Source organism: Callospermophilus lateralis, unplaced genomic scaffold (assembly GCF_048772815.1).
Source record: "Callospermophilus lateralis isolate mCalLat2 unplaced genomic scaffold, mCalLat2.hap1 Scaffold_183, whole genome shotgun sequence".
Classification (NCBI taxonomy): Eukaryota; Metazoa; Chordata; class Mammalia; order Rodentia; family Sciuridae; genus Callospermophilus; species Callospermophilus lateralis.
This window is the reverse complement of record NW_027512861.1, coordinates 631,539-654,991: the sequence shown is the minus strand read 5'-3', so window position 1 is coordinate 654,991 and position 23,453 is coordinate 631,539. Positions and strand designations below refer to the sequence as shown.

The 23,453-nt window shown below is 44.4% G+C and overlaps 1 pseudogene; it reads right to left on the bottom strand.

Annotated features, from left to right (window-relative positions):
• LOC143387991 (inactive serine protease PAMR1-like) overlaps positions 1-23,453 on the bottom strand; it is a 73,385-nt pseudogene that overhangs the window by 21,469 nt on the left and 28,463 nt on the right.

Genomic DNA, 23,453 nt, shown 5'->3' with positions numbered 1-23,453 from the left:
AGTTCATAACTTAGATGTCACTTGGTCTGTGTAGAATTAGGAACAAGCATTGATCCAAAAAAAGAAAACTTTCCCTCTGAGCTACACACACACACACACACACACACACACACACACACACACCTTGACAATTGTTAAAGGGCAGCTTCTACTGTGTTCAGTAATAGTTCTTATGTTTTGGATCTAAATCCAAATGGAAGGTGTCCCTCTGAATATACCAAAAGGAGTTCAGAGGTTCATTGCCTTGTTAGGAAGAATGAGTGGGTGGGAGCCCCAGGTACTGTGTACGAAGTCAGCAGTCTATCAGCTAATAGTCTTCCTGGGGCTCCTCCAGTCTCAAGGCTCTGGATCATTAAGTGCTTGTGAATAATAACTATGGATCCCTGAGACCATTCTCCATAGAATTACACTCATAACTCTTATACCCTCTTATGCCAGGTTATTCATTTCCTTTTTCTTCCCCATCCCTCTAACAAAACTGATGCTCTAAAACCCAGGTCTCCAAAATAACCACAGGGACAGGCACACATCCCACTGTGTGTTAAATGATGACTACCAAAACCCCATGAGAGAACAGAGGCTGGTCAGATAACACAATGCTTTGGGTGACCTTCCTCTGAGTATCCAAATCCAGTTCCTTCATGACATTCTTGCATTTATCATGTCTGAAAATCCCCTCTCCAGGCTATCCTAGTGGCAAAGGCTCCCCACTCAATGGGCATATTTTCCCCTGGGACCCAGGATTTCTTATGACAATAACACCAGCAACATCTACTTGTCCTTTTAAAACCAGGTCTTTCTTGCCTGTGGGCTGATGCAGTGGTAGCAATATTAAGGGTCCAGCAACGACTTGTGAAGGTCAACTCAAGAGGAAACTCAGAAAGTTTTTAGGGAATTTTCTTAAACCACTGGAGCAGGTGATGAATCCCTTGCTCTCCACTTTTTCATAATCATCACCTTGTAGAAACTAGTGTTGTTGCCATAATGCCTTATCTGGAGAATCCTCTGCTTTCTGCCAGAATTTCAAACAACTTTAAGACAGGGCCAGAAGCAGTCATAAGATTCACAGCTCTTATTCCTCAACTCTGCCTTTTGTGGGTCCCACAAACACCCTAAGAGGTATTTGGTATTATTTTGCTAAACTTTGTAAATGGGAAAATTGAGGCTCATGGAAGTTAAATGACTTGTTTAAGACCATCTGGCTGGTCAATTTCAGATTCAGTGTCAATCCAAGATCTTTCTGACTACACATTCCAAGCACCATCTAGCAGAAGTCAGAGATGCACCTGTCTTCCAGATACTGAGGCTAAGAGAGGTCTTTGGACCTGAGACAAAGGCAGTTTTTCAATACCTTATTGGAAAAATGTCAGAATCGTCTGCATTAATCCAGTGAGCACACAGCACCTTATTTACCTGTCAGTTGGGGAAGAGATGATTGCTACCCACTAGGGGTCTCCAAACAATCTCACTTGCATCAACATTAATGTTTCCATGAACATCTCAAAGTTCCCAAACACTTATTCCAATGAGAAATGCAGGGCACCTCTTTGAAGCATAAGGAGACAGTGTGCCTCTCATCCTGGGCTCCTTTCTTCTCAGTCCTTGGGACAGGCCAGTGGGAAACCTTCTGGGTCTCCAAACCCAAATGAATCCAGATTCACCATTTTCCCTTAATTGGCGGAGCCCAGTTTGTTTTGTTCAAAGGCGCGTCAGAGCCTGCAGTGTGAGCATTGTGCCCCCAAGATTTAGCCCGTTTCATCATCCTTCATTAGGATGCACAGGGGAAAGCCCGGCCTCGTCAACTGGGCCAGAGGAACAAAGACAACATGGAAACTGGAGCAGGCGATGAATCCCTTGCTCTCCACTTTTTCAAAACAAGACTCTGACCATTTTCTTGAGGACTTATTTTGTTGTTGTGTTCCATACAAAGAAACAGGAAACTTCAGAGGAAAGAAGGGGTCTCAGTTTCTTACATGGTGGCCCAGGGAGGCTGAAGGTCACTGAGGGTGTTGGCAGGGGGTAAGTCTGGCCTCAAGGCTGAGGAAGGGCCACTCCCCTTGTCAGGGTTCTGAGGAGGTCACTCAAGAGCAGAGGAAAGTTTTACCTCCTTGGAAAACATTTTAGGAAAGCTGAGGTTGGGGGGTGGGGGTGTAATAGCCCTTGATGAGTGTCCCAGGCCTTTCACACCCTCTTGACCACTGGGAGGAGGCCAAACCTAGCTGATTGTTTCTCCTTTAATCCACCACTTCCCAAAGTCTGAACAAGAACTCTCTATCCTCAGACCAGTGGAACCCCCTGAAAAACACACCCATTTCCATTTTGACAAGAGTAGACCTTTGTTTCTGAAATGCAGATCCCAATTCTTATTTCTAGGTCTGGTGCTTATAATGAATGGCTCATCTCGTAGATTGGTAAAACCTTTTCATGACCTTCTTGGCAATCATTCTCAAATCTTTAAATACATGTACCCCCACTCGTACATTGCTGATGGGACTGCAAATTGGTAAAACCACTCTGGAAAGCAGTATGGAGATTCTCAGAAACCTGGAATGGAACCACCATTCAACCCAGTTATACCACTCCTCAGCATATACCTAAAGGACTTAAAGGAAGCATACTATAATGGTGCAGCCACATCAATGTTTATAGCAGCTCAATTCACAATAGCCAAGCTATGGAACCAACCTAGGTGCCCTTCACCAGATAAATGGATAAAGAAAGTGTGGTTTATGTACACAATGAAATATTATTCAACCATAAAGAAGAATTTAATTATGGCATTTGCGGTAAATGAATTGAAAACTATCATGCTAAGTAAAATAAGCCAATCCCCAAAACCAAAGGCCAAAATGTTCACTCTGATATGCAGATGCTAACACACAATAAAACAGGGTGGGAAGAGAGAATAGAAGTTTATAGGATTAGACAAAGGGGAATGGAGGAAGGAAGAGGAAATGAGAATTGGAATGAAAGTAGAATGAATCAGACATAATTTTCCTATGTTCATATTCGAACACATGACCAGTGTAACTCCATATTATGTACAACCACAAGAATGGAAAATTGTACTTCATGTATGTATAATGTCAAATACATTCTATTATCAAGTATATCTAAAAAGAACAAATAAATAAATACATGTACCTTTTGAACCAACAGTTCAACATCTAGAAATTTATCTTACAAAAATTTTTTGTTCACATGTAGAGATATACATTGCAGTTCTCATCATAATAGCAAAAAAATTTTAAACAATTTCAAATCCATCAATCCATCATAAGAATGTGATGAATATTTGATAGCGCATTCATGCATACAATGAATACTCAGGAATCGTTTCATGGACCCATCTGGAAAAAATATCCATGACATGGGTATTGAAAATGAGTTGAATGATTGTATGTATTCTTGAATGCACTTTGGTAAAATGATCTCTTGACCTTGGCACCACTGGCTCTGGGCTAGATAACTGTGGTGGAGCTGTCTTGGTTCGTGTAGGATGTTTAGCAGCATACTGGCCTCCACCTTTTAGAGGCCAGCATTGTCTCCTTTACCCCCACAATTATAACCACCAGCATTGATTAAGGCATTGCCAAGTGCCACCCAGGAGTGGAGATGAAGGGCAAAATCACCCCTGGCTCAGAACCACTGGCTTAAAATAAGGATATATGAAATCATAGGTTGGAGCAACATAGAAAGAAGTTCACAGTTTCTACCAGTGGTTTTCCTGGAAACCAGGATTGGTCAGGGAAAATAGTATTCTCTTTTTATTTCACACACCTCTGTATTATTTGACCTTTGGTTTCTTCTTCAAGGAAGTAGAAAACCTATTTCTATTGGACCCTACTTAAGAACATGCACATGTATAAAGTTAGTTTATATCAAGGACTTTCCTGAAAATAGAGAGACTGATGAGCCATATCAGGAAGGAAAGACCTTTGAAATGACTTTATCATGGGACACAGTGGTCACCAGAGCTCACCACTCAATCACCTGGAGTCCTACCAAGTCACGCTGCAAGAGCCACCATGAGACATGATGAATTACATGGGAAATGTGCAATTCTCACTTCTGGTTTTGGATCTGATGAGGAATGGCATCTTGCATCCTCTGCTTTAAATCTTTCATATGCAAAAAGGAGCATCTAATTTTCCACAAAGACTTGAGTGCAGCATCTAGAAGTGGTTTCCTCTTATCAAATTTGATATCACATAAATCAAAGACAGAAATCATGTGCATCCTGAGCTTGGTGCTCTTAAAACTAATTTTCAAAAATAATTGCCTAGTCCAATTTTGGCATTTGAGAGTTTGGGGGAATCTGAGAGTGCTTGGGTTTCTTCTTCACTTTGAAAGAATTCCTTCTAGAGAGATTGTTCCAGTACATTGATATCCTCATGAGGAAAACAGAATTAATATTTTTTCTCTTTTCTGCTTTTCTAACTGACAGATTGCTCTGAAAAGAAAAATGACGAAGATCTGTTCAAAAATTATAAGGTAAACTGCCACAGCTAATTTTTGTGATGTTTCCCCCACGGAGTGCATTAGAACTCATGCCAAACTTCCTAACAGGAAAAAAATAAACCTGCATCTTATAGAAAATAATAAACATTTAGACCCCCATAAGGATGCTAGCAAATGACATATCAGATTTCCACTGTGAATATCTTCACCCAGCTGTAACTGCGCCGTGCTGAGGAATTATGGTTTTTGAACTATATATATATAAACTGGCAGGGGAGAATTCTCTTGCCCATCTATGCTGGTGTTTTAAAGTGATTTCAGATACTGTATGAATCAAGTTACAAAATGCCTTATTTTACATTCATTTTTCGTGATGTTTATTTTTTCTTGGTGGAATAATCATGCTGAGAAATCCATATTTGATTCACACGCTATCCAGGCACATTTTAGTCATAACTTTGGGAAGAATTAAAACAGCTTCTTAAAGGCATCTGGTCTTATTTGGTGATGTTTCACTTCTTTGTAATTTTACCTGTTTATCAAAGCCGTCATATTGTGCAGTCAGTTTCTTGAATTCATTAAGCATTCCCTTTAAGCTACTCTAGCTGCCATCATGTCCCTTTGAATATAAAGGGTCAAGGTCCAGCACTGCCATGAGAAGAATCACACCACATACAATTTCTTGATGTAAAGAGAAAGCCTTGGTTCCTTGATTTGCCTGCACACAACACAGCAGCCTCAAATGAGGCGGGGACCATGGAGCATCATTTTCTAAGCCTCTCCCAGAGTTCCACTCAAACCCGCCGTGCCACTCCAGAGCAAGGGATGCTTTCAGCAGAACTCAGTGGCATAGTCAGGGACCCCTCCCCATTCTGCAATATTGTCTGCACCTGCTACTTTCAGAGAACTGCCCACAGGAATAAGAACCACATTATCCACCTGCACAGAAAGCCAGTGGGCCCAGTTCATGTCCCCTAGTTCCCCATGGAATTTAGCCAATGACTCACTGTTGTGTGGACAGGACAGCCCAGTCCCCTAGCCTGCACTTCCTTTATATTCCAGGTCTCACTACCACTCAACACTGGGGCTGGGATTTCACCTGAAACCTCACACTTACTTAGCTTCATTCCCTTCCTGATTCCTTGTCCCCTCCCTTATGAGCTTCTCTAGGGAGCTTGACCTTGAAACCTCACTTGTACACTCATTCTCATCTCAGGATCTGCTTGGAGGAACCCTGCCCAGGGTAGAAACTGTACTCCTTCAGCTCTTCCCCAAATTTTGACTTTTCTTGTTCTGCACCTCTCATCCCAGGGTGATGGTTTCAGTGCATGACACCAATTTTGGGTCTCAAACTTCTATTAGCACACAAGACATACACATGGTTTTAGTTATCAGATACCCCTACCAATTATTTCTGGTTACTGGGTTAAAATGTCACAGTCCTTGGCACCACACAGAGGGGCTGGTCATTCATGGTGCTACCACATGCAGCCGTCGGCATGACACTTCCTAAGGATAAGGATTAGATCTGTCAGAGACTTGTTCACACTCAGCACATTCAAGTCTCTCTTCTCTCTTCTTGGGTCTAATAGTGGAGGAAAATCACATGCTGATTTCCTGTTTTGGAAGTGAATTATTTTCTTGAGTTGGTTTCTGCTGTTTGGATGACTGGGGGTTATTATTGCACAGCTATAAGACTAGAGAACTTGAGTAGTTCAATGTTACAGTCATGACATGACTCAGGAGCTGGGAGAATAGGTCAGTGGTAAATTGCATCCTTAATATGCTGGAGACCCTAGGTTTTATCCTAGAACAAAGAGGAAGGGAGGGGAAGGGGAAAGGGAAGGGGTGAATTTGGCTCAGGCAGAAGGTTGGGCCAGGGCTTGAATGGTTGAGAACAAGGAGAGCTCTCCTGGATATAACCACCCCCTGCACCCCCTTTCTTTCCAGGCCTGCCCAAGAACTACTAAAGGAGGTTGAAACGGGTCTCACCAACTCGGGAGAAGCTGCTTCAGAGAAAGACAAGGCGTCCTCTTTCCCTGCCTCTCCACACTCCCAATGCACAGCAGTCCTTCAGAAAACATTAGTTTGTGCCTCAACAAACCTCATCTAATCCTTATAGGATACCCATGTTATTTGCCACCCAATTCAGGAAGCTTTAAGTGTGAGTGAGGATCTTATTATATTTAGACAAAATGCACACACTGAGACAAACTGTCCCCAGAAAACTGGAGCTTGTGGTCACCTTACATATTGACCATGCTCCATGTAGGGTTTCAGACTATCCCACACCACATCGGACCCATGAATGGTGCCCTGGAGGACAATTCGAAACTCCAGACCTTAGGATGGACAGGGAGCTCAAACCCTGAACCACAGGAGAGCTGACAACGGTGGCTTTCTACAGCTGACTGTTTCCTCGGTGTTCCTGAGGTCTGAATAGTATGTGAGACTGCTGTGTCTTTTTTGAGAGGTATTTGCAATAGGTTTGGGCTAGAAATGTCAAGGGGCAAACATTGGTACTCCAGCAGCCCTGCCCTTCTGAGGCCACTCAGTTGTATCCACACCCTGCGCCATCTTGGACAGAGAGTCCTAGACACCAAGAAACAGCAACCCCGAGAGCCCCAAAGCCCTCCCAGGCCCACCCGCGAGGCTCCTCAGCTCCTCCCAGGAGGCATACTCACGGTTTTCACAGTGCTGCCCGGTGTAGCCTGCCAGGCAGGCACACTTATAAGATCCAGCTTTGTCATGGAGGCAGGTGCCGTTATGGAAACAAGGGGACAAGGAGCACGCTGTAAGACATAAGGTGTCCTAAGTGCCACTGTGCATCCCTAAGTGCCTCCTCTCCAGGCCTGGAGGCTTCTTGAAGTCTTGGTGGTTTTCTATTCCTTATACGGAATTCATGTTACCCTGACCTGCTAATGCCTAAAACACGTAGGTACTCGTTACATGTCAGAGGTTGCTGATATTATTCGATCTTTCTGAGGCCCCCAGAAGGCGACGCTAGTCTGAGGGACATAAGACAAAAAATAAACAGGAGCACTGGGTTCTGTGGCTCAAGCCTGCAAACCCCAGTGACTAAGGAGGCAGAGGCAGGAGGATCCCCAAGTTCAAAACCAGCCTCAGCAACTTAGCAAGACACTGTCTCAAGATAAAATCCAAAAGGGGCTGGGGATGGGGCTCAGTGGTTAAGCACTCTTGGGTTCAATACCTGGTACCAAAAAATAAACTGGAGCATTAAATAAATGAAAGCAGAATCATGCTTTGCATCTCTTGGATGGGTAAGCATCCTTGGGTAGCTTTAGATCACCCTTAAAAAAAAAAGAGACAGTCACTGGAAGATAATCTTTATGACACCATTAAAGGTGTACTTGAGAATCTCCAAACATATGTTCTGTAGCCATTAGTCCTTGTGATGTTGATATAAGTTCAACTCAATAAAGGTTCTGGCCTCAGATGTACTGGGGAACTGCTCCTGGCATTAATGGTAATTAACCAAACTGCTTTGCTGTAGAACCTCTCAGTTTAACGCCCTATGCATTATGAAGTTCTAAGAATGCACATAACATTCAGTCTTCCCCAAGCTTATCTGACCTCATAACCTGCTCTTTACAGAGCACCTTAAGGACTATATTTTCTACAAAAAGACATTGAAAAACCCTATGCGTGTGTTATCACCATTCCTACATTGACGGAAGAAATGCATCCCTCGATTCAGTGGAACAAATATGTACTGAGAGCTTGCTCTGTGAAAGGTACCAGAGAGACACAAAGACAAATAGGAGATTCTATTTACCAGGTCAAGGTGATGTAAAGAAAAATATACAATTGTAACCCAAAGCAGGGTGCAGTTAGTGTATTATCAAAAAAGAACAGAAAGTGCTACAGAGTGGTCATAAAAGGGCAAAGTCACAGCTCACTGAAGCAAGAGAAAGGGTTTAGCCAAGGATGGACAAGGTGATAGGGATTCTGAAGCATGGGTTGTGATATGCAGGTTTGAGACAGGTGACCCTAGCCAGAGGCAATAATGGATATAAACTGACAAATGGAGTATGTGAGGAGCAGAAATGGTGCTGGCTCTTTGCCAGGGCAGGCTAGTGTTTCCTAGATTCTTAGGGGAGCAGGGAGTTGAGGAGACCATTTCATAAGAGGGAGACCCTCCCTCCATCACAGGCACACAGGTTGGTGAGCCACCACTGCCCCCAACCAACCTCCCTTACAGCTGGCTCTGCCTGACAGACCACCTCACAGGGGACCAGCAGGGTGTCATTAGGGACAAGGACCGACCACCCACAGCAGCAAATCATCTGGAACTCCCAGGCCCTGCACAGCCCCATGGGGCCCGGCATGGACTGGAGACAGGAACAACTGCTGAGAGCTGCTGTGGGCATCCTGCTAAGGAACAGGCAGATGAATGGAGGGGACTGCAGAAACCCTGACTCTACCACCACTATCACTACCCCCCGACCCCACCCCCTTCCAGCACCACCCCACTCCCCCACCCCACCCACCCCCGCTTTCCTAAGACTCACATCAGAACTTTCATCCTAAGGGAGCCATGATGAGGAGAAGGCCATCGCTAGTTTGTTTTTATTATTATTCAGTATTTTTAAAAACTTAACCTTCGAGCCTGAGCTTATTTTGTAAAACCTGCTGCAATCTGATCTCAGAACAATGAGAACCAGGCTGATTCCTTAGGACTGAGTACTTCATCTTGGCCAAATCCTACTTCCAAATACGCCAAAGAGAGCAGGATTGAAAGTCAGGCTTGAGCTCCTTATCAAGTTTGCCAGATTAGTTTAAGACTTTCGAGACCTATTTTACAGGTGGCTAATGGAGGCCAAGGGTACACTTGGGTTGGCAGCTACTGGTGCTTACTGTGCATTACACTGTGCTAACCACTTCCTCTATTCTAGAGTCTTCTTAAGGACCAGCATCTATTACCATCTCCTTAACAATAATTAGGAAACAGAAGCCCAGAGAGAGAGAGAAGAATTTTCCCAAAGTCACACGGCTTGATCTGCCAAGGATCCAAGGACAATATTCTTTACCATAGTGCCCGCCCCCTGTAAGCTCTAGCGTCAAACTGCTTGCGTACAAATTGCTGATTGCACCATTATAGCTGTGTGACCTGGACACATTATACAGTCTCTCTGTGCTCTACCCACATTATTTATATGAAGAAGATAAAAATTTCTAGTTCTGGTTCCGAAATATGCCTTGCCATTTCTCTCTCTCCCTTTTTTTTCTCAGTGTGTAGGTTGCTTCCAAGAATGCAACATGCTAGGTTTTAATAAGTCTGTGAAGAGAGAAAGGACTTACCTAGAGCAGATTTTACTGGAGCAAACCATAAAACGCTACACAGTTGTCTCTGTGGTCTTTACCTGTGATCTCCTCGTAGATGGCATGGAAGCCATCAAAATTCTTGGAGCCATCTGAATGGAAGAAGATATGGAGCGAGGAGCCCATGCTCCTGATGGGAGCTGGCCGCTCGTTGCCACAGAAATGCTTGATGATGGGGCTGTCGCGGCTGTCTCCATCACGGACCTCCACATAGTCGTACTGGCACATGTAGTCAAACTCCAGGCTCAACATGACAAACCTGTGGGTGGAGAAGATGACAGAAGAAACAGGTGGGCCCTGGGCAGTGCTAAGATCCTGGGGCCTCTTCAAGACCTGCCCTTATGGAGATGGATCTCTGCTTTGGAAGACAGACAATAAGCAATGAGAGAGCAGAAAAAACAAACAAACAAACAAACAAAAAAGGCAAATCCAGTGAATGCTAAGCACCATGAATACAATGAACCAGATAAGAGCATGAAGTGAGAGTCTCATCTCTGACACTGTGGTCAAGGAAAACCTTTCCAAGGGACTTAGTAGACCCTAGTAGAGAGGAAGCAATGCGATGAAGCTAGACCTGTAAATGTCCTGCCTAAGAGTGGTCCAGTGGGGGAATCTGTGAGTGCACTTGGCATGAAGAACTGAAGGAGAATTCAGGATACCGCCAGGGGACATCCTTGAGTGAAGGGGACAGTAGCATGCTGCCTGGTGAGGGGTTCATATTTGATTCCAAGCTCAACAGGAAGCCACTAGAAGGTTTCAACACAAAGGTGCTGTTGGAATTTAGGACCTTAAAAGACCACTCTAGCCACTCTGAGAGGAGGAGACGGTAGCAGGCAGAAGCAGAAGCAGGAACCCCAGTCAGGAGCCTGGACAGAATCCCAGTGAGACGCGTGGTCTGAGTAGAAGGGGGGCTCTGGGGACAGAGGGAGATGGGTGGCCCCGAAATTATTTTACAGGCAAGAAAATAGATTTTGTGGTAGCCTGGCAGGTGACAGAAAGGGAATGACTGATGAGCTTTTAAGCTAAATATTGTGTATATGCTTCCAAGTGTTTTCATGATTATCATTACTTGGGGCCAGAAGGCCCAAGTTTAAATATGGAAAGAAATCAGGCCTCTCTCCTGGGCTGGTAATGTGCTTCTTAATCCTTCAACATTTTATTTTGGGGGCTATTTCTTTTTGGATCTTCTCCTGGATCTTGGAGAAGCTTTTTAGAGGCTCTGAGAGAACATCTATCTTGGTCTCTCAGCTGCTGAAATGTTAATATGCAGCATTTAACACCTGCCTTAGCATCCTGGGAGACCCAGTCCTGAGCCCCTTAAGCAGAAGACTGTGACCCCCTAAGTTCCTGCTAGAACCAGCCCTCCTCTGAGAAAGCCCAATTAATCAGCTCACTCCCAATCCCCAGGTCCTCATGGTGTGGGACACCAGCTACCAAGGCCTGCTTTGATAAGGATGGAGAAGGTTTTGCTGGGTCCTTCCAATTCAGGGAACCATGTTGCTCCTCCCGGATGGCAGAGCTGGCCTGCGGGAACTCAGGGTACATTCATCCCCCCAGAAAATGTTTGTTGAAAGTTGTACCCTACAGGATCAGGAATCTGAATCACCTCCGGCCTCACCACAACTAGAGAAGGGAAAAACTAAGTAGAAATCTTAGGGGTGATGCAACCACTCTGCTACCCTGGAAGAAAAGAGGGAGGTATTTTTCAGGGGTGAAGAGTAAAGTGTTAATGGTGAACTTGGTCCATGCCACTATGGTCTCCTTGATGCTTCTCAATTGTGACCCCAACCCTTACCTCAGTTGGATGATAAACCCAGGTTTGGCATGAATGGTCCACTCGCAGTGAGCATTTAAGGGGTAACTCTCCAACAAAATCTGACCCTTTGGGACTCGAAGAACCTGGCCACATCCTGAGAAGAGAAAAAGGATTGGGATGGGGAGATTGGGGTCAACACAAAAGAGATGGAGGAAGGAGCCTTTGAACTCATCCCACACCCCTTAGAACAGAACAAAGAGGGAGAAGGGAGAGGGAAACCAATATTTTTTTAAGCATCTATCCATGTATGAGGCCAATTGCACAAATCAATTCATTTAATCCACCCAACAGCTTGGGAAGGGAAGTGCTATCATCCCAGTTCTCCAGTTGGGGAAATAGATCATCAGAGAGTTAAATCAATCACTACTCTAGTCTATAGGTGACTGAGTGGAAACTCAACTCTAACTGAATATAGAGTCCAAGCCACTGTATGGTACCACCTCTCCAAGACTGAGCCTGACCTACCGCCTAGCTGCCTCCACTTCAAAAAGCAGACTCTCCCTCTACTCCTCTCCCTTGCCCCCTGCCATCCAGTTAGAAAATCTCTGTGAACCTCTCTATGACCATCTATGTAACAAGTGCCTCTGTAATAAACATGTGGAGGGAGAGATGATCTTCAACCACTTGGACAGTATTGATGGTTTTCAGGTTGGTTTTTCTCGCTCCCAAGTACTTTTGCTCAAACTCTTCTGAAGAATACCAATTTTAAAAATGAACATTGAAAACATGGATCAAAGAAGGGCTCCTGGCTTAAGAAGAAGCGGGGTCCCTAGGCCCTCCACCCTCACCTCCTCTAGTCCCTTGAATTACCTCCAAAAGAATCCTTAAGATTTGAAAAACACTGATTTTCTTTTTTTAAAAATTTAATTTGTATTGTTGGTTGTTCAAAACATTACATAGTTCTAGATATATCATATTTCACACTTTGATTCAAGTGGGATATGAACTCCCATTTTTACCCCGTATACAGATTGCAGAATCACATCAGTTGCACAACCATTGATTTACATATTGCCATACTAGTGTCTGTTGTATTCTGCTGCCTTTCAGATAAGCACAGATATGGAAGATGCACTCTATTTTTACAAAAGAGTGAGGAAAATGTCTTCAAGTGATTTATAGGAAAAAATTATTTGGGTCATGTGCATAAATTATATTCCTTAACTGAGGTTGGCAAACCGTGAGGGGGTCAAATCTGGCCTACTCCCTGTTTTTGTAATAATGTTTTATAAATAAAGTTTTATTGGAATACAGAATATCCATTCATTCATGCATTGCTTATGGCAGCTTTTGCTTTATAGCAGCAGAGCTGAGTACTTGTGACAAGAGGTAGGAGGCCCACAAAAATAATTTTTTTTATCTAGACAATTACCAAAAAACAGTTTATCTATCCCAGTTCCATACAGAAATCCAGACTGATGTCATAAAATAGAGATATGCAGTTATATCCCAACACTTCCTCAAAAAGGTATAAAATCTCATAGCTAAAAAGAAACTGTTAATATCAGTCGACATTGCTCCATGTCAAGATGGCAGAAGAAACATGCCCACAGTGTCAGGCAGAGAGCCTACACTTCACTTTTGGAAAGCTGGAGCCCTGAGTAAGGCTTAGTACTTCTGTGAAAACTACCACTAGGTTGCATAACACAATAGCTAAACTGTGGAACCAACCTAGATGCCCTTCAATAGATGAATGGATTTTTAAAAATGTGGCATATATCCACATTGGAATTTTACTCAGCAATAAAAGAGAATAAAATCATGGTATTTGCAGGTAAATGATGGAGTTAGAGAAGATAATGATAAGTGAAGTTAGCCAATCCCCAAAAACCAAATGTTGAATGTTTTCTCTGATATAAGGAGGTCGATTCATAGTGGGATAGGGAGCAGGAGAATGGGGGGAATAGACAAACTCTAGATAGAGCAGGGGGTGGGAGGGGAAGGGAGGGGGTATGGGGTTAGAAATGATGATGGAATGTGAGGGACATTATTATCCAAAGTACATGTATAAAGACAGGAATTGGTGTGAACATACTTAGTATACAACTAGAGATAGGAAAAATGTGCTCTATATGTGTAATAAGAATTGTAATGCATTCCGCTGTCACATATAAATAAAAAAATTAATTAAAATTTTTAAAAATAAGAAAACCATCTGAAATCAAAGTGTGCATTTAGAGAAGTGTGGTTTTACTACTCTCTTCTGGCTCTAGCCTGCCCATCTCTCCGTATAATCCTGATCTCCTGGCGTCAATCCTTGCCCCCCAATTCTATTCCCCACACAGCAGCAAAAGCTGCATGTAAGATAAATAAATGAATCAGGTGGCATTATGCTCTCTTGATCCAAGTCCTCCAAAGGACATCCCACACTGTCCACTGCCCTGCCCCATGGGCTACCCAGACCCACGCTGGGCTCAGTCCTGTCTACTACCCGCTTACTTGCTCTGCTCCCGTCATGCCAGCCTTCTTTCTGGTCCCAGATTCAGGCCTTGAACTTGCTCTTCCCTTAAACTAGAAGACTCACGTTCTTTCACCTCCCCTCCCTCTGGGAATTAGACTCACTGCAACTTCTTCAATGAGACCTTCCACTTCCAGCTGAGGTAGGTCCTCAAGGTTCTACAGTCGCCCTCCTGACCCCTTGTGTTTTCTTTTTAACACACATCACTAGCTGAAATTATTTGAGACTATGTTCTTGCATCCTTTGGTAAAGCTAGCTTGTATATCTATCATGGTACCTGGCATATAACAGGTGTTCAATAAATATTTATAAATGAATGAGTGATGATCTTATTATAAGCCATTCACTGGCTAAAATCTTTACCAATGTCATTTCATTTAATCCTCATTAGAAACCTGGGAAAACAACATTCGGTCTCCCCATTTCCCAGGTGCAGAACACTAAGGACAGAGGAGTTAGGTGACTTCCCCAAATTCAGATGGCCAAGAAGCCAGAAGATTCTATAAATTGCTGCACTTGTTGTAAAGTGAAGAACAGAATCTTTGGAGTCTGACTATCTGTTATGGCTTACATATGAGGTGTCCCCCGAAAGCTCACGTGTGATTCAATGCAAGAAAGTTTAGTGGTGAAATGTTGAATTCTGAGAGCCTTAACCTAATCAATGTATTAATCCCCTGATAGGGATTAACTGTATTGTGACTATAGGCAGGTAGGGTGTGGTTAGAGGAGGTGGTCATGGGGGACATGCCTTTGAGATTATATTTTGTGAGCTAAGCTTAGACTTTCTCTCTCTGTTTCATGATGGCCATGTCGCAAGCCACTTTCCTCCACTTTCCTCCACATCCCGATATCTTCCGCCATGATATTCAGCTTCATCTCAAGCTCCGAGGAATCAAGTCAGCCATCTTTGGACTGCGACCTCTGAAATCATGAGCTCCCCAATAAACCTTTCCTCCTCTAACTGTTCTTGTCAGTTCCTTTTGATCCCAGCAGCAACCAAGCTTTTTAAAAAACCACCCTCGGTTTGAAGCCCAGCTTTCTCTCCACTAGCTGTGCAGCCTTAGGCAAATTATTCTACCTCTCAGAATCTCACCTGAGTCACATGTGAATTGAAGTGGCACCTCCTTTCACATGATTTGCAAAGGGCTTGAATCAGAGTACGCATGAAAAACCCATTATAGAAAAATCAGTAAATGTTAGCTTTTGCTACAGGGTGCAGAGCAGGGGGTTGAACCTTGCTCTGTCTGGTCCTGATGCTGGGTCTTGGCTGGTACGATGAGCTGTCTCAGGGACTTGCTGACCAGCCCTCTCCCTCTCCACTGGGAAGCAGGAAGATTTTTCCTCCTCTTTCTAAAAGAGACACATGATATCTTGCACCCTCCCGGCTTCTGCTTCTTCCAGCACACCTCACGCGTTTCATCGCCCACATCTGCCCATCTAATGCAGGGCTATGGAAGTGCTACGCTGGGTGTGAGAGACGAAAAAAGAAGTCCTCCCGCACAGCCCCCACCCTGACAGGACTGGCAGCTTCCCTGGTGGCAAGGTGTTAAAAAATTCCAGACCCCACCCCAAGCAAACCTCCTGCTGGGAACCCCAAGTTAGAACCAGCAGCCAATGCTGCCAGTCTGCTTATGGTTTCTTCCCTCCATATGGGAGCTGGAATCAGTTAGCCATGTCCCTGGGTCCCTCCCCAAATCTAAGAGAAGCTGGAGGCCATCCATTCAGGTCTCCTTGGCAAGTTCATTGGGCTCAGTTCCAGGGTTCTGTGCCGTCTCTGGAAGGCTCAGAGCCCCCAGCCCCACCTGGGAGCCGGCCAAGTGAAAGGCTGGACCACGTGTCCCTTCAGAAGTATCCAGGATTCTAGAACACAGGCTGAACCTCGGTGCTTCATCATATCATTTCTTCTCAGTCTGAAGAGGAGGGCTGAGTTGGCCCTGAGATGGGGAATCACTTCCAACTAAATGGGGACAAAGAGGCCACTTCTTGGAAATAGGCTTGGAGGAAGGGGTATTAGGCCCAAAGACAGAGGAGGAACAGCCCCCTGCTCCCCACATCAAGGGACTCCTTAGACCCCCACCTCCCCTCCACTCCTGCCTCTACTCGGGGAATTGGCGGGCCTGGGTGCAGAGAAGGCTCACTGCACCTCTCTGTCCAGGGCAGAACAGTGAACACAGCCCAATGTCCCTGCCAAGGAAATGCTACTGGCCAACCAAGCAGGTGGTCCTGAGTCAAAAGACGAGAGCAGGCAAAGGGCCCAGAAGACGTGCTTGGATTCCCTAAAACAGTCTTGCTACAGGGAAAAGGGTGTGTGTGTGTTGTGTGTGGGTGGGTGGGTGTGTGTGTGTGTGTGTCCACACGCACACACGTGCATGCACAAGGGGATCTGTCCATCAATCCAGACCATCCCCCGGGGTCCTCAAGTCCAGGACTCAGTCTCCTATTCTTTTGCTACAGGACCAAACAGGAGGGCTAGCTAGATGAAGCCTGCTTCTACAGAGTTGAAAGGAAATATTCATAATCTTCATTAATTTCTAAACTAATAAGAGAGCTGGAAGGTTCCCAACAAAAATGAAGCCCCCCCCCTCCACCTTCAAACACAAATCCCATTATCTCCAGCATCAGGGGTGGGAGGGGATGGCAGGAGAGAGGTACCCTATGCTTCTGGGAAGTGGTTTGGGTTTGTTTTTCTTTAATCTCTCTTAGAAAGAAAAGAAGGACTTTAAAAAGCCATTCAAAGGGAGAGCCATTTGCATTTTCTTTCCTCTTTCAAAGATGACTCAGGAAGCAGATTCAGTCTATGAAGCCAGACAGGGGCTGAACCTCAGGCCGTTGCTTCCTAGCTGTGTGACCCTAGATGAGTTCACTGGGATTTTTTTTTTCTTTGAGCAAAGGTGTTTCATTTGGAAATGAGAATAACAGTAGGTCTCTGCCACGTGGCCTTATTTGCTTGTCTTAAGGATTAAATAAGATGCTCTATATAAAGCACTTCCCACAGAATGCTCAATAAATGACAAAAAATATTGTTATTGTTCTTGAATCTTGATCGGAGACTCGGACGATTTTGGCACAGGAATCAAAGGGGATGGTCACTGCCCAGGCCCATCAGAGCTGTACCTCATCTCTGGCTGGAGGCCTAAACCCATCTGGCCCCACCGCCCAGACAGTACTGGTGAAGCCAAGGCCTGGACGATGACGTGGGATTGTCCCCTGCACAGGGCCAGGAGCAGGATGGAAGCCTGCCCTTCCACATGGTTTGGCTCGTCCTCCCATGACCTGCCAGCCCTCAGACAGGCACTCCGAGTGACCTAGGGGTGGTCCCACTGGGAGGGCAGAGAGGAGCCAGGGCTCAGCCTCTAAATGAGCACCTCGGCCCTGATGCTTACAAGCTGTGTGACAGCAGGAATGTCACTCAGCCCCAGTGTCACAGTGTCACCATTGTTAACAGGCTCTGACGGCGTTGCAGGGAGGGTTAGATGAGTCAGAAGGAAGGTACGTGAACAATGCTCATTTCCCAGTGAGCGCCAAGTGACAGCTCTTACCAGTTCCTTGCAGGGAATTAGCAGAGGTCCCAGAGTGACACAGTAAAAGGCTCACTCAAGGCTTGGCCTGAACCTCAATCAGTTGATTCTTTATAATGACTGATTATTAAACTGTTTACCTCCCCCATGACACAGTTCTTAGGATATCAGGGACATTGTCTTGTTCAAATATATGTATGCATTAAACTGATGTTTCAATTGTTGATTGAATGAATAACTGTACCAAATAAAGATCTCCCTGCAATCAAACCTTTTTTTTTAACTGAACCCAGAAGCATTTTACCACTGAGCTACATCCCCAGTCCTTATTATTATTATTATTTTTTATTTTACTTTGAGATAGGGTCTCACCAAGTGGCAGAGGCTGGCCTTGCATTTGCAATCCTCCTGCCTCAGCCTCTCAGGTCACTGCCAATCGAACCATTTTTAAAGCCCCTCTTCCCTATGTCAAATGATCCATCCATTCAATTGAAACAAATGTCCACCAAGAATATTGTCTACCACTCTGCTGCAGAAAGTATTTACTCCCCAAAGTGTCTTCGCACGTACACACACACACACACACACACACACACACACACACACACACAAATGCACATTAAGACAACTCTGCTAATCAAGTTCAAAAGACAGGGTCTGGGCAAGGGTGGTACAAAATGTCTGGTCTGCTGACTATTTGCAGTCTCTTTGCTAGGCTTTAACTTGGCTGATTTCTATCATCCTGTATTTAGTTTTCTGATCCTTTCTTCTTTGGTAACCAATAGGTTCTTAATCCTTTCCATTTTTTTTAAATCTCAGATCATATATTTATCAGTTCTAGAATTTCCATTTGGTTCTTTATAATACTTTCCAAATCTCTCCTGAAATTCATTGTGTCTTCATTCATTATATTCCTCTTGTCCTAGAGATTCTTTCATACATTTAGTTATCCAAAAGCCTTGGTCTGAAAATTCCAACATTTGGTCACAGAGGGTCTATTTCTTTGGACTGACTGTTCTCTGGGCGATTTGTGGATTATATTGTCTTGCTTTTTCACAGTAAAAAAAATGCATCTCTAACTTTCAACTTCTCCTCTCAGCAACTTCCTGCACTCCATGACCACAAGACTGGGAAACGGCGAGCTTTTGCAATTACAGAAGTGTGTAATTCTGTGGGGCCACAAGTTCTTGAAGCTGTAAGATAGTCTTTATGCCAAACCTAAGACCTGCTTTCTAGTCTTGCCCCCACCTCTGCTCAGAAAGATCCCATTTCAGAAAGTACGTGGTGGAAAGGATGGCTTTGCTGTGGGTTTCCTCTAGATTTCAGTTCCACAGGCCAGGCTAGAGGGGCAGCGAAAGTCCACTGGCTTCTCTGCCGGGAGGTGCCCTCCTTCCCTGGCTCTGCTGCTGAACCACAGCAACTAAGCAGGGAGGAACCATCTTGCTCCCTCGTGCACCTAGGAAGGACGCACACCCCTGGATTTTAGATTCTTTCTGATTCCATATTCACAGATATTTGATGGTTTTAAAGAAAATTGTGGTTTTCTTTGGTTTATGTAGTGATTTCTTACTATTGGAGCAGGAGGGGTCTGTCATGCCTCTACGTCCTCCCCAGAAACTGGGTTTTGACCCAGGAATTCTTTGACAATGTAGAATCTACAAAGCTCCAAAATTAATTCCCTGGAGTCAAAGAGTTTCTCAGACAGAAAACAAGGTATCACTTACCATATAATACTTGTCCTGGGAAGACTACCTCATCACGTTCATATTTAATTTTTCTTCCTTAGGTAGTTGTCTTTTCCTATCTTTCCTATCCAGCCCTATATTAATTTTTCCATCCCACCCCCCCCTTGAGATAAAACTCACACCAGCAACAATAAAAGAGCAGCTCTGTTTTGGTAATAAGAACAGAATTCACCATTCGTTCAGCCTATTTAATAGGTAGTCTCACTACACACCAGACCCCATACTGGGAGACTTATAGACAGCACTCCTTCTAGACCTCACAGAAACCCTCTGTGGGGGCCACTATGATCATCCCCATCCTGCAAAGGAGGAAGTTGAGACTGACAAAGACTTAGTAAGTTCGTCCAGAGTCACAGAAGGCATAGAGATTCAAATGCAGGCCCTATGATTCCACACCCAACAGCCAAGGACCGCATATTATCATCCTCAATTTGGACCCAACTCTGTATTATTCTTTTCCTAGAAATCAGGTCACAAAAGGCTGGAGTGACATGAGCCGGTCTGCCTGACTTCACCCAGGTGGTTCCACAGTCTCCCTGGAGGATAGCCCCTTAGGTCTGTGACACACCACTCCCTGAGCCTTTAGCCCTCCCTCCCCTTCTCAAATTGGCTCTTCATCCTTCCCCAGGTGGCAGCTGGCACAAATCATCTTCTCTGATATTCTAACGACACAAACATTTGGGGGCTTGGCTTACAGCCAATTCCTCTTGCTCCTCTGCCTCTGTCCAAAATATGACTAAGAAGATAAACGTATTAAGGGCCCTGTAATCTCTCCCCCTAAATCCCTTCTCATCTGGGTTGCTTTCCTAACCTTCTTAGGTCCCCAACATCCTTCAGGGACTGAACGATTGGGACCACTGGGATGCCAGCTGTGAGTGCAGCATCCTGGGTGGCCCTGGACCCTCACCCTGCCCATCTCTTCTGTGGCTAAGGAACTCAGCCTGAAGGCCAAGTTAAATAAACACCCCTCCAGGGGTCAGCAGTGGAGGTCAGCAGAGGGGTTCACTTAAGAACTCAACTTTCCAGCCTGGGAAGCACTAAGAGGAAGCCTTGGTTTTGACTTCAGAGACCGGTACCTCTAACGGCCACATTTGGATCACAGACTCAGGAACCCAGATTTCATGAGGAAATGGCTGGTTCTAGAAGCTGGGAAACAGGGGAAAAGATGAACTTGCATTTCCAGGGAACAAGAAAACAGGGATGTGCTCAAAGAATGACGTGGTTGAGCCGACTTGGAGGCTCTTCACTGGCCAAATCTGGGACAATTTGAACATCAAGACAAAAAAAAAAAAACTTATGATAACATGATGAAACGTAGAAAAATACGGTATAGTAAAAAAGAAAACCATACCTTGAAAACATGATAATCATTCATGAATCTAGATAGAGTATATGGATGTATACCTTCCTGGAATCTCTCTGTAGATAGGAAATTTTTCGAATGAAAAAATTTGGAAAGGAAAGAAAAAACAGTTCTTTCTTGTGATAATAAAATATCTCCAGCTCCTGGGTGTTTTGAGATCACTCAACCCACCCTTGCTGGGCGAGAAGATGTGATTGGTTCTCTGCTGGGCTCTGGCCTCAGGAACTCTGCCCATTTCTTTGAACTCGCTCTAAACTCCAATATAACTTGTGATCCTTTCTGGCCCTTGTCTGTTGCTCCTCCTTCCTAGTAAGTGAGGCTCTAAATGGTACTCAGGGGAAAAAATGTCAGTGCCCTATAGGTAGACCTCAGCAAGGAGCCCACCTGCTTGTTACTGGGAAATGGAATTGACCAAATTATCTCATGTGCCTTTATGACTATGTCACATTATATCCCACTGCTATGTATAATTAAAATGCACCAATTAAAAATATTTTTAAAAATTAAACAAAAATAAATCTTCCTCCTTCAGGATAATGGGAGGCCTGAAAAGATTGCTTGGGTGCCATCTACTGGTCAAATGCTTGTACTGCCATGTGATCCTTGCTGTGACTGAGCCATGAGTCACCCACGTGCTCAGTTGTCTTTAACACAGAAGGCACCACAATGCCCAGCTCCAGGCAGACATTCAACAAATAGTGAAATGAATAACATCTTCCTATGAATTCTCATACTTAGGCAGTGCCCATAAGAACCTCATAACCTTATCACACTGATGTCTTCTTGGGGTCGACCTACTTAGGTTTCCATGGATGGATTATACATTCCTTGAGGGTTCATCGTATTACTTGGTGACCATCCCAGTACTTCATAGGAAATTTTCCATAAGCACCATGACTGTGGCTTTTTATCTCCCATCTCTACCTTATTTATTTTTAAAGTTGCTTTTTAAAAATGTTTTTTAAGATATGAATCTTTATTTTATTCATTTACTTATACATGGTACTGACAATCGAACCCAGAGCCTCGCACATGCTAGGCAAGCACTCTACCACTGAGCCACAACCCCAGCCCCTTATTTTAAAAGTCTTAAAAAATGATTGTAAAACTTATTTTAAAGCTGTCTCTACCCTTGGCCTCCATTTCCTCCCCTTCCCAAGTCGCTACTGGTAAGGTCCCCAGTCACCTGCCAGCTGTTAAATATAAAAACCTCTTTCCTATCCATGTCCTGCTCTCCTTCTGTCTTATTTGGAAACTCTTCTCCCAGCTTCCAAAACACGGCTCCCTCTTGCTTCTCCCACCTTTCTGGCTGTTCTTTCTCACCTCTTCTTATTTCCCTTCCGTTGGTCTCTCTTTCCTCTGTCAATGGCTCTCTGCTGTCTGAGGCTCCAGGGTCCCTGGGGGATCTCAGCTAATTCCCATGAGTGTGTCTTCACCCTCCACGGTTCTCTTAAGCTCCAGGAACCTGTTTCTAAATGCCTGTGGGGTCTCTTACAGATGCTCAGATTCCCACTGATCTCACATGGGACTCCCCTTCTCTCCCCCACACACTTCTTCTCCTCTATTACCCACTCAACAGCACCCACTTCGACAGAGTTGCTCAGACTAGGAAACTCATGACCCATCGAGGTGCTCCACTCTTCTCTCAGTATGTCAGTGAGTCCTGTTACTTCTTCCTTTAAGCTTCTCTCACATCTTGCCCCCCCAACACCCCATGTCCAGAACCACTGAAATAGCACTGCTAACCACCACCTTTGACATGCTCTTGACTCCACCCCATGAACTCATTATGTGCTCTAATGTCACTTCCAGGTCAAACCATTCAATGCACACCACCCACCATCCTCACAATGAGCTCCAAGATCTGCGTCCAACATCCTATGCCCTTTGCATCTTGTCTCACCTACCTTTCCAGTCTCACTTCCCACCACTCCCTCATACTGCCACACAGATCTAGGCACACCTGACATCACAGGCTTCCCTGAAGACTCATTTCCACACCCTGACCATGCAGCTCCCTCTATCTGGATATTGTCCCTTCTGCCAGCACCTGTGCAAAGGCATAGCCCAGAGCTTTCCCTGCCCCTCATTGTTCTCTGACTTTCTCAGAGCCCTTAATTCAAGCCTCCTTCACACCTCTTCCTAGGCTTCCAACTTCACCTGAACAACATCTAAATTCTTTACCTAACTTTTGTCCCTACAAGGCCATGTATGATTGGACCCCTGCTGATCACCTCAGCTCCTTCACATCCTCCTACCCCATTCATGCACAAAAACAAAGAGCAGTCTTCTATGGGATCCAAAGCAAGGAAAATCCTGAAGTTCTTAAAGACTCCAAAGATCAACAGAAAATCAAAAGCCAAAATAAGAACTCTTTCTTAAACTCCTTTTGAAAGTATTTTTATTTTGGACCTCCTATTAACTCAATAACTAAGGAGCATATGGAAAATAATGATAAGTACATTGCATTCATGGAGTTTTTCCTATTGCTAGGAAGACAACTAATGTTTCACATGCATCTGTCTCATTGAATCCTTCAACCAGCCCTATTATTTCCCGTTTTTAGAGAGGACATTGCTATTACCAAGGTAACCTTTAGTATAGGCAAGGCTACTACTTAAGCCCAGGTCTGTGTCATTCAGATCTTGGGCTCTGATGGATGTTCTACATACACACCCAGAGCATCTGGCAGAGAAAGACTAGGGTTAAATCTTACAGCTAACCTACCTGGAAGATTGTCTACCAACTC